Source organism: Poecilia reticulata, chromosome 10, assembly GCF_904066995.2.
Source record: "Poecilia reticulata chromosome 10, P_reticulata-male-v2, whole genome shotgun sequence".
Taxonomy (NCBI): domain Eukaryota; kingdom Metazoa; phylum Chordata; class Actinopteri; order Cyprinodontiformes; family Poeciliidae; genus Poecilia; species Poecilia reticulata.
Genome location: NC_088839.1, coordinates 3109772 through 3121809, shown reverse-complemented (window position 1 = coordinate 3121809; position 12038 = coordinate 3109772). Strand labels below are relative to the sequence as shown.

Below are 12038 nucleotides of genomic sequence, written 5' to 3'. Positions count from 1 at the left end.
GATTTGATATATTTATTTCTTCAATAATATTTTTCATGTCAGTGTTAATGTCATGAGGCTGATGACTCCATGACACTTTCAATTTGACTCATTAGGATTTGATTAAGAACCAGATTTGTTCTTTGTAATTCTGTCCAGTAAAACTATTAATACAAATCAATAGATCTATATAAAGATATAATCCATGTTTCTGTCTCATATTTGTATGGCATTAAAAGGATCTGGAACTTTTGTTTTTCCACTGAAACCTCTGGTTTGCACAATAAATGCAGTGAAGTTTTATGGATGATACTCTGATGTCCCATTCTCCTGAAGGCAGCACAGAGCTGCACCACCAGAAACCGACAAACACTGAATAGAAGAAAAGCTATGATTAATGTAGTTACAGTTCTATCCATGTTTTAATGTTGCAGAGCTCAGTTGTTTTGCAAATAGTTCAAAGTTTAAACTGGCATGTTGAACATCTTTTATCTGGTTATTTTGTGCAACATTTAACAACTAGAAAATGACACAGAATAAGAACATTTTTTCCACTCTGATTGGCTGCTGTTGGCCTACCAATTTTAACTTGAATGTTCATTGCATTTTTCAGACGCCTGTGAAAATAATTTTTATTCCCATGACTTTTTTGTTCTCTGGGAAATTATTTTTGATGATAAATACAGAAACAAGCATAACAATCAAAACATCTACAATAGTGATAGTAATATTAATAATAAAATAATAGTCAGTGCAAAGTAGCCTACAAATTCTTTGGTGGGGGGCGGTGAGGGACCTGGATAGAGGCTAGGGGGGTGCTGGCCCGAAAGAGGTTGAGAAACACTGGTCTATGGGCTTGATGCATGCGCCGGCGCGTCGTTGATGCTGGACCCATCACTACCAAATACCAAATACCAAATAAACCTAAACATGCATTAATATGCACAGTGGAAACCATCCTGGAAGCTAGCATACTCGGTCTTCATCAACAGCTAACCAGGACTCAGACACATGGATCAATTGCTTTACAAACACCAACCAGTAGTGTGTTGAGTAGCACTGCTTTAGGCATGTCAGCTTCCCAATCGGCTTCCACTTTTGAATATTTTTTATGTGCTCTATGAAAAAAAATATATGACTAGGTGTATTTTTTATGAATAACTTGGATCTACATTCCACAGAAAAATCTGTCCATACTGAACAGCAAACAGACAGGGGTCCAGAGTACGTATTTTATTCTGCACTTTTACAAGTTTCTTTGCTACTAGTGGGTTTTTTCTCTGGACATGTAGGGACACTTTCTCCGTTCAGGAGGAGGCTGAGGTGCCCACCTCTAATTTACACTCAGCCTTAATTCTGGTTGCTTGGAGACGTGAAAGTGGTGTTTTTCAAACCACAATCTGAATGCAGGGTGCCGCTGCCAGGCAGTCAGAGAAAACCTTGGTTCTAATCTACCAACAACAAAGAAGAGGAGAAAAAAATGAGCAACGACTGATGAGCTTTATAGCAGTGCTTAGGTTTTGGAAGTGGCTATATTGTGATCTTCACTTCCTGCTATTGAGACGCATCCATGACTTGTACCACACAGCTGCATTCACACAGTGAGTAGTATTTAGTTTTATATCCAATGGAGCCTTTTTAAACTAAAACCAATAAGAACAGTGAAATAAATAGAAAACATAAAGCAAATTGTACGTTTAGATTGAGATAAAAAAAAGTAGATATAATAAACAAAATTGCTTTTCTAATCATTTTTACACATTAAATCAGTGCTGATCAATAAACAAAATGAGAGGTCGAGTGGCTAAAGCCTTTTCCCTGACTACATCTCCCACAATGCCACTGTGGATCAGAGTCGAATGAAATGATTGATATTCTATTGGATGTATTTTCTCTTGGTATTAAGTACCATTATTATTTTCTGGCTCTGCCTTGGAGGAAAGGCTGACCTCCATCTCTTTCCTCATGGAGGAAGTCCATCATCATGGAGGATGATGGACTTGTAGTTTTTTCGGATGCGACTGTGGAAACTGGCATCCAGAAGCACAGGTTCATTCCTCTATGGGCCGGCTTGTCTTTCTTTAAAAGCAGCTATACACAATCTAACAGGGATTTTTTTTGTTCATTCGGTTGCTTTTTCTATTTCATCAACAATGTTTTCAAAAAGTTCCTATTCAGTCAGAGGTTCTCCAATTGGAGTCATGCATTAGCAATTGACATTTCCTAGTTTCCAAGTCCTCAAAAGTTTGGGCTCCAGATGAAGATGTGTTGCACATTTTCATGCACATGAAAATGTTTTTACCTGCTTTTCCTCAGTGTGGCTTCAGACTGCAGCTTGGAGGTGTGATGAGTTTCACTTTGGATGTCAGAACCATTACACAAGCCTGTTTATCAAGCACAGCCTGCCCTTGGATCAGAGCTGACAGGACACTAAGAGAATTGCTGCTTCAATAACTTGAAATATAATTGACTTGTCAGCATACCCAGCTTTAGAGGAGACTAACATTAAAACCATCCATGGGAAAATGTTAGTCTCAGCGTGACAGTGGGAAAAAATGAGGGGCCATTAGGAATGTCACCGTTCCAGGATATCTACAGAACTGTTTAGATAAGTTTTTTACAACTCTGGAGATTTCTTTGTTCCATCTGTTTGTTTGACCAAGTGAAAAATGCCACAATGTTCAGGTTACAGGACAGGAGACCTGGGAGCCATCAGTTCTTCATCTGTCCAAACGCGGTACGGATCTGATCAATAAAGCGATGTCCCAACTGAAGCAAGAACAGACATGCCAGGGCTGCTTGGTGTGCTGTCATGAATTTTATATTTGGTAATGACTCCTTGTCATGTGAGCTGACAATATATTTCAATTTTCTGATTAAATGATATCTGTGAAAATAGCTAAGAAATATCTTATATTGGACAATACTCATTCTTCCTTCAGTCCAGTAAAAATCAAGCTCAGAGTTCTTTTATACATTAGTTTGTGATTTGACCAAAAACATCATAGATCAAACAGGCAATTCTGCCTTAAAATAAAACATCATACATAATGCCATACTGAATTTTTAAATGGGTTATATGAAATCTCTTTGTTTTTATATGACTGATACTTTTGTTGGATCACATGAAGCATAATCTTAAAACCAATTATGGTTCGACACACTTTCAAGGCTTTGTAACACTGATTCACGTCTGTTTTCTTTTTCACAAGATGAAAGTGGAATAAAGTCCAATGAGACTGCTCGTCAGTGTTATGGATTACCTGATGGCATATTCCAGAGGTGCACTGAGTTTATTTGAAGGAAACGGTAATAAAAGTCGAGCTCAGGATGTGAAATGGTGAGGAATTATGCACTTTATTCTACATGTGACTGCTTGTAAATTGGCTGAAATCAGATGGATGTTTTCTTAGTGTCAGACCAGGCTGAAGGTATTTTCAGTGTAAGCTCAGAAACGTGCTGTAACATACAGTACAGATCTCTGAGTGAGAGCTAGACAGAGAGCATGTGTTTCAAGTGAGCCCTACATTTGCATTTGTTGGCTGTGCTTTGGTCTGCTATGTGGAACGCTGCAGTGTCAGAGGACTGACAGGGATGGAAGAGCTGCTGCTGAATGAAAATACTTTGTGTAAATGTGTGTGTGCGTGCATGTGTGTGTGTCATTGCGTATTAATCCAAAGCAGTGAGCGTTGCAAAGCTTTGAACATATTGGTCTCTTAATCCAGCATCAGCTAGTGAGAGAGCAGAATAGACTGAAAAACGAAATGCCCCCCAAAAAATTTTTAAAAGCTGCTTTGAACTGGATTTCTGTTTGTCTCTAACACTTCAGGAACTACACCGTCAGATCGCTCCTACTCAAAACATGTCTGCACTTCCAGCAATTTGATGTTCACCTCCAGAAATGAAATTGTAATGACCTGTTTTTTGACTTTAAGCATAGAGCTACTTTCTTTGGAATTAAATGCAATTAATGTCATTTAAAGAAAAAAAAGGAAAGCTTTGTGCTTTTGTCTTCTCTTCAGAGTGCAGTTATTCCTTACTTTTCAGAAACTGTTGCCATGGTTGACTGGATTTGGTTTAAGACAGGACAGAAAGACAACCACAAAAAGAGCTTTTAGTGAAGCCAAGCCTTTATGATTCCTACCCGACCCTTTGGTCCAGTTCCTGTCCGTCACTGTTTCTTCAAGGTCTGTTCATTCAGCTGCTCCGTACCAGTACTGCTGTCTAACTCACCTTTATAACACTCTTCACCCAACTACTGTCCAAAATATATATTTTTTCTGAATTCATCTGTACAAACCTCTGCCTTTCTTGAGATGAATTACTGAGGGTTTTGTTATTTACATTGGTAGAGCTGAACCTTTCTAAAACACTGCTTTAATTCCAAACAAGTTGTGGTTTATTGAGCTCAAAGGCTGCCGTCTAACAGAAACACTTTGAGGCAGATCCAGCTTTAGCCATCATGGTGCCCTAGACATCAATACGGTTTGCCCCAAATCCCCCAACAGTGAAACTGTTATTGACTAACAGCTGCTGTATAGTTGTGGTTTGGTTATGTGAAAAATACTATTCCAGCTTTTTCACTTAACCAAACTGATAAAGTTGTTAGTGGAAGATCTTTTTCAGAGAAGATCTTTGCTGGGCGCTCTGCCGGTAGGACGGTAGACTCCAGCCTCTCTCCAGCCCTGGGGAATACGCTGTGAAAGTGTTAGTGACCATCTCCAGTCATCCTATCTCCTGTGTTTCACCCTGCTGCCTCTGTAGTCTTCACTATTCACCTGAGGAAATATTCTCTCAGCTTGTAGTTACTCTGCTCTCAGCTCTCACCTGCCTCCCGATCTCCAGATGCAGATCAAGACCATTCAGGACTCAGAACCAGCCACACATCAAACCTCCAGACACCAACTCTAGATGGCTGTAAGCTCTCCTTGCACCAGTCAGCTACTCCACCTCCTCTGTGATCTCCGCCTAACTTGTCTCTCCTCTCTCCAGACAGGAGTAGAATCAGTTTATCATATACACATTTTGATTAGATGTAAATGTTGGACATAAACCTCCATCCTTTTTCCATTGTGTTCTAGTGATTCTGTATGTGGGTCAACATGACAGTATAGTCAGGGAGCATGAAGGGAATGTGTAGATGGGTTGGTTTGGGCTTCTCAGGGTTTTATGACTGTAGTGCCCTGTGAGGGAGGAGTGCAGATGGTGCTGGGGTCAAGAAGCTGTGGTAATGGAGGCAGAAGGAGCTCACTGGTGGCAGGTGGAGAAGAGATGCGGGAGGAATGAGGGTTCTGGGTCATCTAGCTGTGTGGTTGTGGAGTGAGATGGAGCATTGAAGGACCGACAGGTTTGTTCAGGGCATGATCCCCCCTCCACACCCTCCCGGGTCCTCAGTTTGGTGTATGAAGATGGTTTATGTTGACGATAGCAGCTGACTTTTCTTCATTTTATTTTCAGATAAAACAAAGTGAAGTGGCACTAAGGCTTTATAGTTCACCGGACACCATTTTATCCCAGCCTAGTGCAGCAACATATTCAGTTATCTATAGTGGTTTGCAACGGCTGTTCCTGTAGACCAGGCATGTCCAAAGTCCAGCCCGGGGGCCAAATGCGGCCCGTGGTCAAATTTCATCCGGCCCGCCAGCCTCTGTCATAAAATCAATAACGTCTGGCCCGGACGTAGAATTAATACGTTGGGCAGCAGTACTGTTACCTGCATAGGGCGTAGCTTACACACTAAATGCTGTTCCTTATTTACCCACTAGAGGGCAGCAGCCCGTGTGACTCAGACCATTTGTAGCTGGAGCGCATTGAGCTGCAGAGTGACGCAGTGAGCCGCGGTCGGCACCAGCAGCTTTCTCTTTCTTATTACATGTACATATTTGTAGAATACGGAACAAATCGCGTCCCGTTTCGGTTCAATACGGGACGCTACATTTAACAGCCAAATACGGCATGGTTCCATATTTTACGGGACGGGTTGCAACCCTAGTCGACATATTTGTGTGAGAAGACATTCTCGGTTGTGAACTTAAATAACATCTTGCGCATCGATACCACTGCCTTTGAGCTGACCTACAGTATGTGCTGCAGTCCAGATCTCAGTATCACATTAATGCAGGCAAGTCATTTGTCATTAAGTCTCTGAATAAATTTTGTTTTTGTTTTTTAAGATCATAAATTCAGACAAGTTTTCAGTTTTCACTCCAGAATAATAAACTTTTAAAAATCAACATTTACTAATATGTCATATTTCAAATGAGCCCTGCACTTGTTGATATGACTGTTACTTGCTATTTTTTCTGTTGTTTTATTTAAAAATTCTGTAAATATTGAACTGCCATAGTGAGATATTTTTTTTTGTTTCAAATGTAATTTGCACACAAGACGGTTAAACTTCTGTTTAACCGTTAGAAAAAAGTTAGTGTTAAAAAAGTGAAGTTAAGTGAATATTCAATTGCATATGACATGCATGTTTTAAATGAACTAAAAGACATGCTTAAGATCGCTGAAATTAAAATAAAAAAGCTAATGTAAAACACAGAATGGCCTGCTGAAATGTGTTTAAATATATTTCTGTTCTATGTAAAGAACATCTGCCAAGGTTAGCCCCCTAACCTTGGGGGTTAGGTTAGCCTAACCCCCAAGGGGGCCAAAGGGGGCCAAATCTGGCCCCCTTTGCAAAAAGTTTGAACACCCCTGCTGTAGACGATATCTCAACCAGCACAAAGACAAAGGGCAGCACTGAGTATCACTTGGAATATTAGATGACACTGAAGGAAAGGAGCTGCAATTCTCCAGCAAAAACAGTAAAGGCACACACATCCACATCTGATGCTGCTCATTCATTCGTTTCCCATTCCCACTTCCTCTCCACATTTACACATTTAGTTATTTCTACTATGTAATTATGTAATATAAACTCAAGGCAAAACCCTGTTAGTGGTTTCAGCTTGGCTATTTGTGTTTATGGTGAAATAAAGGGTATTAAAGAATAGGCCAACATACTTATCAACCTTCTCAAACAGGTTTATTTTTCTGTTGATTATCTACCTCACTCATTTTTTTTATCTAATCGATTATTTTCAGAGAAACATTTTTTGTGTATTTTTCAAGGCCACCTATTACACACCTAAAACAGGATCTAACCTAAACGTTTAAATAAGCATTGAACCATTTAAATAAGCATTGAACCAAAGTCTGAATTTTGTACCACAAGCAAGCAAATGCAAACTGGTATGACAATAAAAAATCCTGGAACTACTGATGACCCACAATTGTGTCAAAAGTTTTTATATACCCATCCAGCATGCCTTGCTGGGCCCCATATGGGATAAATAAGGGGAAACAAGTTTTTTTCTATAGTCCTACCTGGGTTTGTCCAGATAGAAAATCTATATGTAGAGCCATGGTGTACCTCAGAGGTCTTTCCTTCTTTAGTCTAAACATGTTCTCGGACGCATACAAACCAGCTTTTCCACAGAAACAGTTGAGTTACTATATTTAGTGTGTTTATGAGAATGTCTTTAGATGAGTACATGAACAGATTGATGTGCTTAACTCCAGAAATTCTGTAAGATGTGGCCGTTCTGCCATCCGCTCTGGATCTTCATATTTGACATCCTGTGTCATTTGGCTGAGGGGCTGTGAGTAGCTCAGCTTCCATATGTTTAGCCTACAGCGTCATTGCCAGTTTCTCTCCCCCTCAATCTTAGTTCCTTTCAAACTATTCTTATCACACAAATAAGCAGGCTGAGTGGATCAGCCATTCACAGTAACTTTTTAATTATGTTTTTATGCTGATTTCTTGCCATGAAGCCTTAGGGACTTGCTTGTGCGTAACAATTACCAGTTGCTGCCTATTTTCTGTCTCTTATCATGGAAAGCTGCTGCCTCTGGGGTGATAAAATACACTCTCTTCCTCCATCCTGTTTATTTTGCCTCCTTTTCTTCCATTTTAGTCTGTTGTCCAACCATGCTTTTGTTTTTCTTTTCTTGCTTGATCAACTGTTTTTCACTTTTTCTTTGGTCTTTTTTTTATCACATTTTTATTCTCTTTGGGCTTATAATGTATTTGCTTGCTGATGCATGACTTTATATAACTGTAACTTTACTCAAGGTTCAAGTCCAAAGTCAGTGTTAATGATGAGTTGGCAGCATCTACAGCTGCCTGTACACACACACACGCACACACACACACGCATATTAGCCGACACTGACTTGTTCCGCTACTGTGTATATATATACAGTACCGGGCCCTTTATACCCAAATAATAAAGCTCATGATAATTTAACTTTACAACATAGACATGCCCGCAACAGCAGAGCTAACAAGTTTCACCACCACAGAGAGCCACAGAGAGCCACAGACGGCAACAGGTTACACTTTTCGGCACAGCGTTCAACGTGACAACATGAGACTCACTCGGTTTGGCTTTCCTGTTGTTCCTCCTTTGTTTGAAGGACACACCCTTCATTGTACACGAGTGTGTTAAATTAGACAGGTCACGTGATGTGACACACAATAATCCAATAAAGATAAAAACAACAACAAATGAGAGCACAAAAACATTCATAATGTCAACACCCCCACTTGCTCACATTTGGGTAGCTTCCTCCGACTCTTAATATTTCAGCCAAAATACATTCATAATACACCAAACATAAACATTTCATACTTCTTTAACTTAATCTTTGTTGCTGGTTTAGTTAGTACATCTGCAACCATTTCATTAGTTGGACAGTACTCTAGAAAGACTTTTCCTTCATTTACAACTGATCTGACAAAATGATATTTAATATTTAATCCTGAACATACCCAATTTGGATTGTCTTGGAGTTTTTATCGCAACTTGTGGGGTTTTTCCTGTCTGGGAACGAGAATACGACCTGCTGAATGTGACAGGTAGCCAATCAAAAAGCGCGGTGACGTCAGAACTGAGGGGAATCCCAAACAGCTGGCATATCGCGCAACTGAATCCGGTGGAAATTGGAGATGATATGTGGAAATGTTTAGTATTAAATCTAAAGGTCATTATTATGTTTGTTCAGTTAAAAATGTTAACTGAAAAAACATATTCACCTCAAAATCATAGTGCAGCAAATAGAGCGGCTGCTACCGTCGTCTTTTATCCACCGCCTTTTCTTTTTGTTACGTCTTTTATCTCTTAAAATGACTCCACAAACTATCACTATTGCTTCTACATCGTCATCCGTGTTTGGTTATTCTAAATTCCCGCTATGTTGCGGGGTTTTACTGGATTATCCTCTGGAATCGCGATGTTCGTGACTGGAATCGGTTCGTGTTGCTCCTGCCTTGGACACACGAACCGATCGAATCTGTTGTTCTTTTATCAGCTCTGTGGTCACAGAGGTTTGGAGAATCAGCCGACAATTCTTTAATCTTTCCGTCTAAACCAGACTTAAGACTCACAAGCTCTACTCATCTCCTCTCGACCTCTGCCCAAATGCTCTGACTGTGGTCGCTATGGTAACGTTTATATATCCCTTCAAAATAAGATACAAATGTGCCACAAAAACGAACATTTTACTTTCGTGAAAATTTTAACTCACGATAATGACTAACGGGAGCCCTGAGCTTGTTTCTCTGCAACGAGACGGTTCCATCTGGGAGTGATGGGAGACAATAACACCCGATGTGTTGCTTATATCCACAGCCTGCTTGGTCTCTACGTGGCGAAGCAGCTTGAAGCTTCATTGCCTCATTAGCAGCCGGTCGCCGCATGTTACGCAGAGCGGGTTTGTAATGTGGGACTCACCTACCGGTCCGGGATAAATCCATTCTCCTGTCTCTTCTCTGGGCCTTTCCCCTTCGCAAAGAAACTTTCAAAAGACATCTGATCTGTTTCTTACTCATTTTGCTGCTTGTGGCCTCAGTGTTGGCGCGCAAGAAACCGAGAATCCGGTTAAAGGATTTTCAAAATAAAAGATCCTCCAGACTCAAATGATACATAAAACGGAAATATTTCACTATTTCTTGCGCGGCCCGGTACCAATTGGTCCACGGACCGGGTTTGGGGACCACTGCTTTACAGTATTCCACTGCTCTGTGGTTGGGCTTGCAAAGTACTGTGCCAGTTTACTTATTACATAGCTTAAATCAGGTCTTGTACATGTTGACAAATAGATTAAGCTTCCTACTTCCTCCCTGTATTTTCTGACATCACTCATTACTTCAGCATTATCAGCATAGTTAAGTTTCTGCTCACAAGGGGTAGTTTGTGGCTTACAGTTCTGCATATCGAACTTTTCCAATATTTTTCTTACATACTTCGACTGACATTTTAATACTGTCAGCATCTTTCTCTAAGTCAATGCCAAGAAAATGTGTCAACTTTCCTAAGTCCTTCATCCTAAATTTGGATGCAAGTTTCTCTTTTACATCTCTAAGGATAGTCGTATCACTGGCAGCAATAATCAAATCATCGACCCATATAATGATAAACACAGTTTTAGTATCAGTAATCTTTGTGTCAACACAATGATCAGCAGGGTTTGGAACAAACTTGATGTCACATAGGTAGTCATGCAACATTTTGTTCCAGTTTCTGCCCGACTGTTCAGTCCATAAAGAGATTTTTGAAGTTTATACACAAGTCTTTCATTTTCTTGAGATTCCTTCTTGTAGCCCTCTGGTTGTTCAATATAAAGTTCACATTCGATTGGGGCATGTAAATATGCTGTCTTTACATCCATCTGGTGAACAAACATGTTCTCCTGTGCCACCTTTTGCATCAACACTGATGCTTGTCATGCTAGCAGTTGGTGAAAAGGTTTCATCATAGTTCACACCTTTCTTTTGACTGAATCCTTTAGCAACATATCTAGCCTTATATTTGTCTGATCCATCACTATTCTTTTTGATTGAATACACCCATTTACCCCCCACTACAGCTTTACCATCATGTAAGTTGGTCAGGGAAAAAGTGACATTGTCCTTTAATGACTGCATTTCCTCATCCATTGCTGTAACCCACTCTTTTGCATTTACAGATGTTACAGCTTCTTTGTAGGTTTGAGGTACTCCACTTATCAGTCTGTAACAATAATCAATGTTAGCTATCTGCTCTTCACCATCAATGCTACATGCATAGTCATCTAAATAACCTGGTTTCTTTCTGTCTCTGACAGGGTATCTCCTCACAGGTTCTTCATGTTTTGTTGTGTGACTGGTACTCGCCTTGGTTCTTCTTCTGTGCTCAGTTTATGGTCAGAAACATTTACTGGATCAGCATCTGAAGTTTTGGTTGCTCTGGGACTAATTCTAATCATATCATCATCATCCAAAGTTACATCCGTCTCATTTTTCTCTCTGGATACAAATTCCACAAGCCTGTGTTTCAGGATTTTCTTGCTATTTGGATAGTAGACCATATAGGCTGGACTATTCTTGTCATACCCTATAAAAATGCCTTTTTCACACCTTGAATCCAGCTTCCCTTTCTCTCGTTTGTTAGTGTAACAAACACATCCAAACTTGTGCATCCTAGAAATGTTGGGCTGTTTGTCTGTCAACATGAATAAGGCATTTGCTTTGTGCGATTATTAAAACATCTGTTTCGCACTACAGCAGCTGTCTGAACTGCATATGGCCATAACATTTTTGGTAACTCACCATCGATTAACACCCATCTATCCATGTCAAATAAAATTCTCCAGTTTCGTTCTGCCATACAATTTTGATGTGGAGAATATGGTGCTGAGGTCTCGTGTCTGATACCATTTCTGCTCAGTAATGTCTGATACTCTTTTCCTGTTAATTCTGTACCATTGTCTGACCTCAGACATTTAATCTTTCCATGTGGAGCCATGTCAGCAATAAACTTTTCAGTAGCTTGTACTGTGTCACTCTTGTTTTTCAAAAAGTATACAAAGACTGCACTAGAATAATCATCTGTGAAGGATAATGCATATCTGTGACCATCTTTGGACGTTGGGTCTATAGGTCCTGCTAAATCTGTGTGGACCATTGCTAGTGGTTCTTTAGCTCTTGCATCTGGCTCCTTGTTCCTAGTTTGAACAAATTTTTCTTTTGTGCA

At 40.0% G+C, this 12038-nt stretch overlaps 1 long non-coding RNA gene across 1 annotated transcript; it reads left to right on the top strand.

Moving 5' to 3' along the window:
- The first annotated feature begins 1285 nt into the window (after window positions 1-1285).
- On the top strand, window positions 1286-11837 carry LOC103471074 (uncharacterized). Its single transcript, XR_014089421.1, has 4 exons — window positions 1286-1580; window positions 2665-2807; window positions 3192-3319; window positions 11131-11837. It is a non-coding gene; the product is annotated as an uncharacterized LOC103471074 (long non-coding RNA).
- The last annotated feature ends 201 nt before the right edge of the window (window positions 11838-12038 follow it).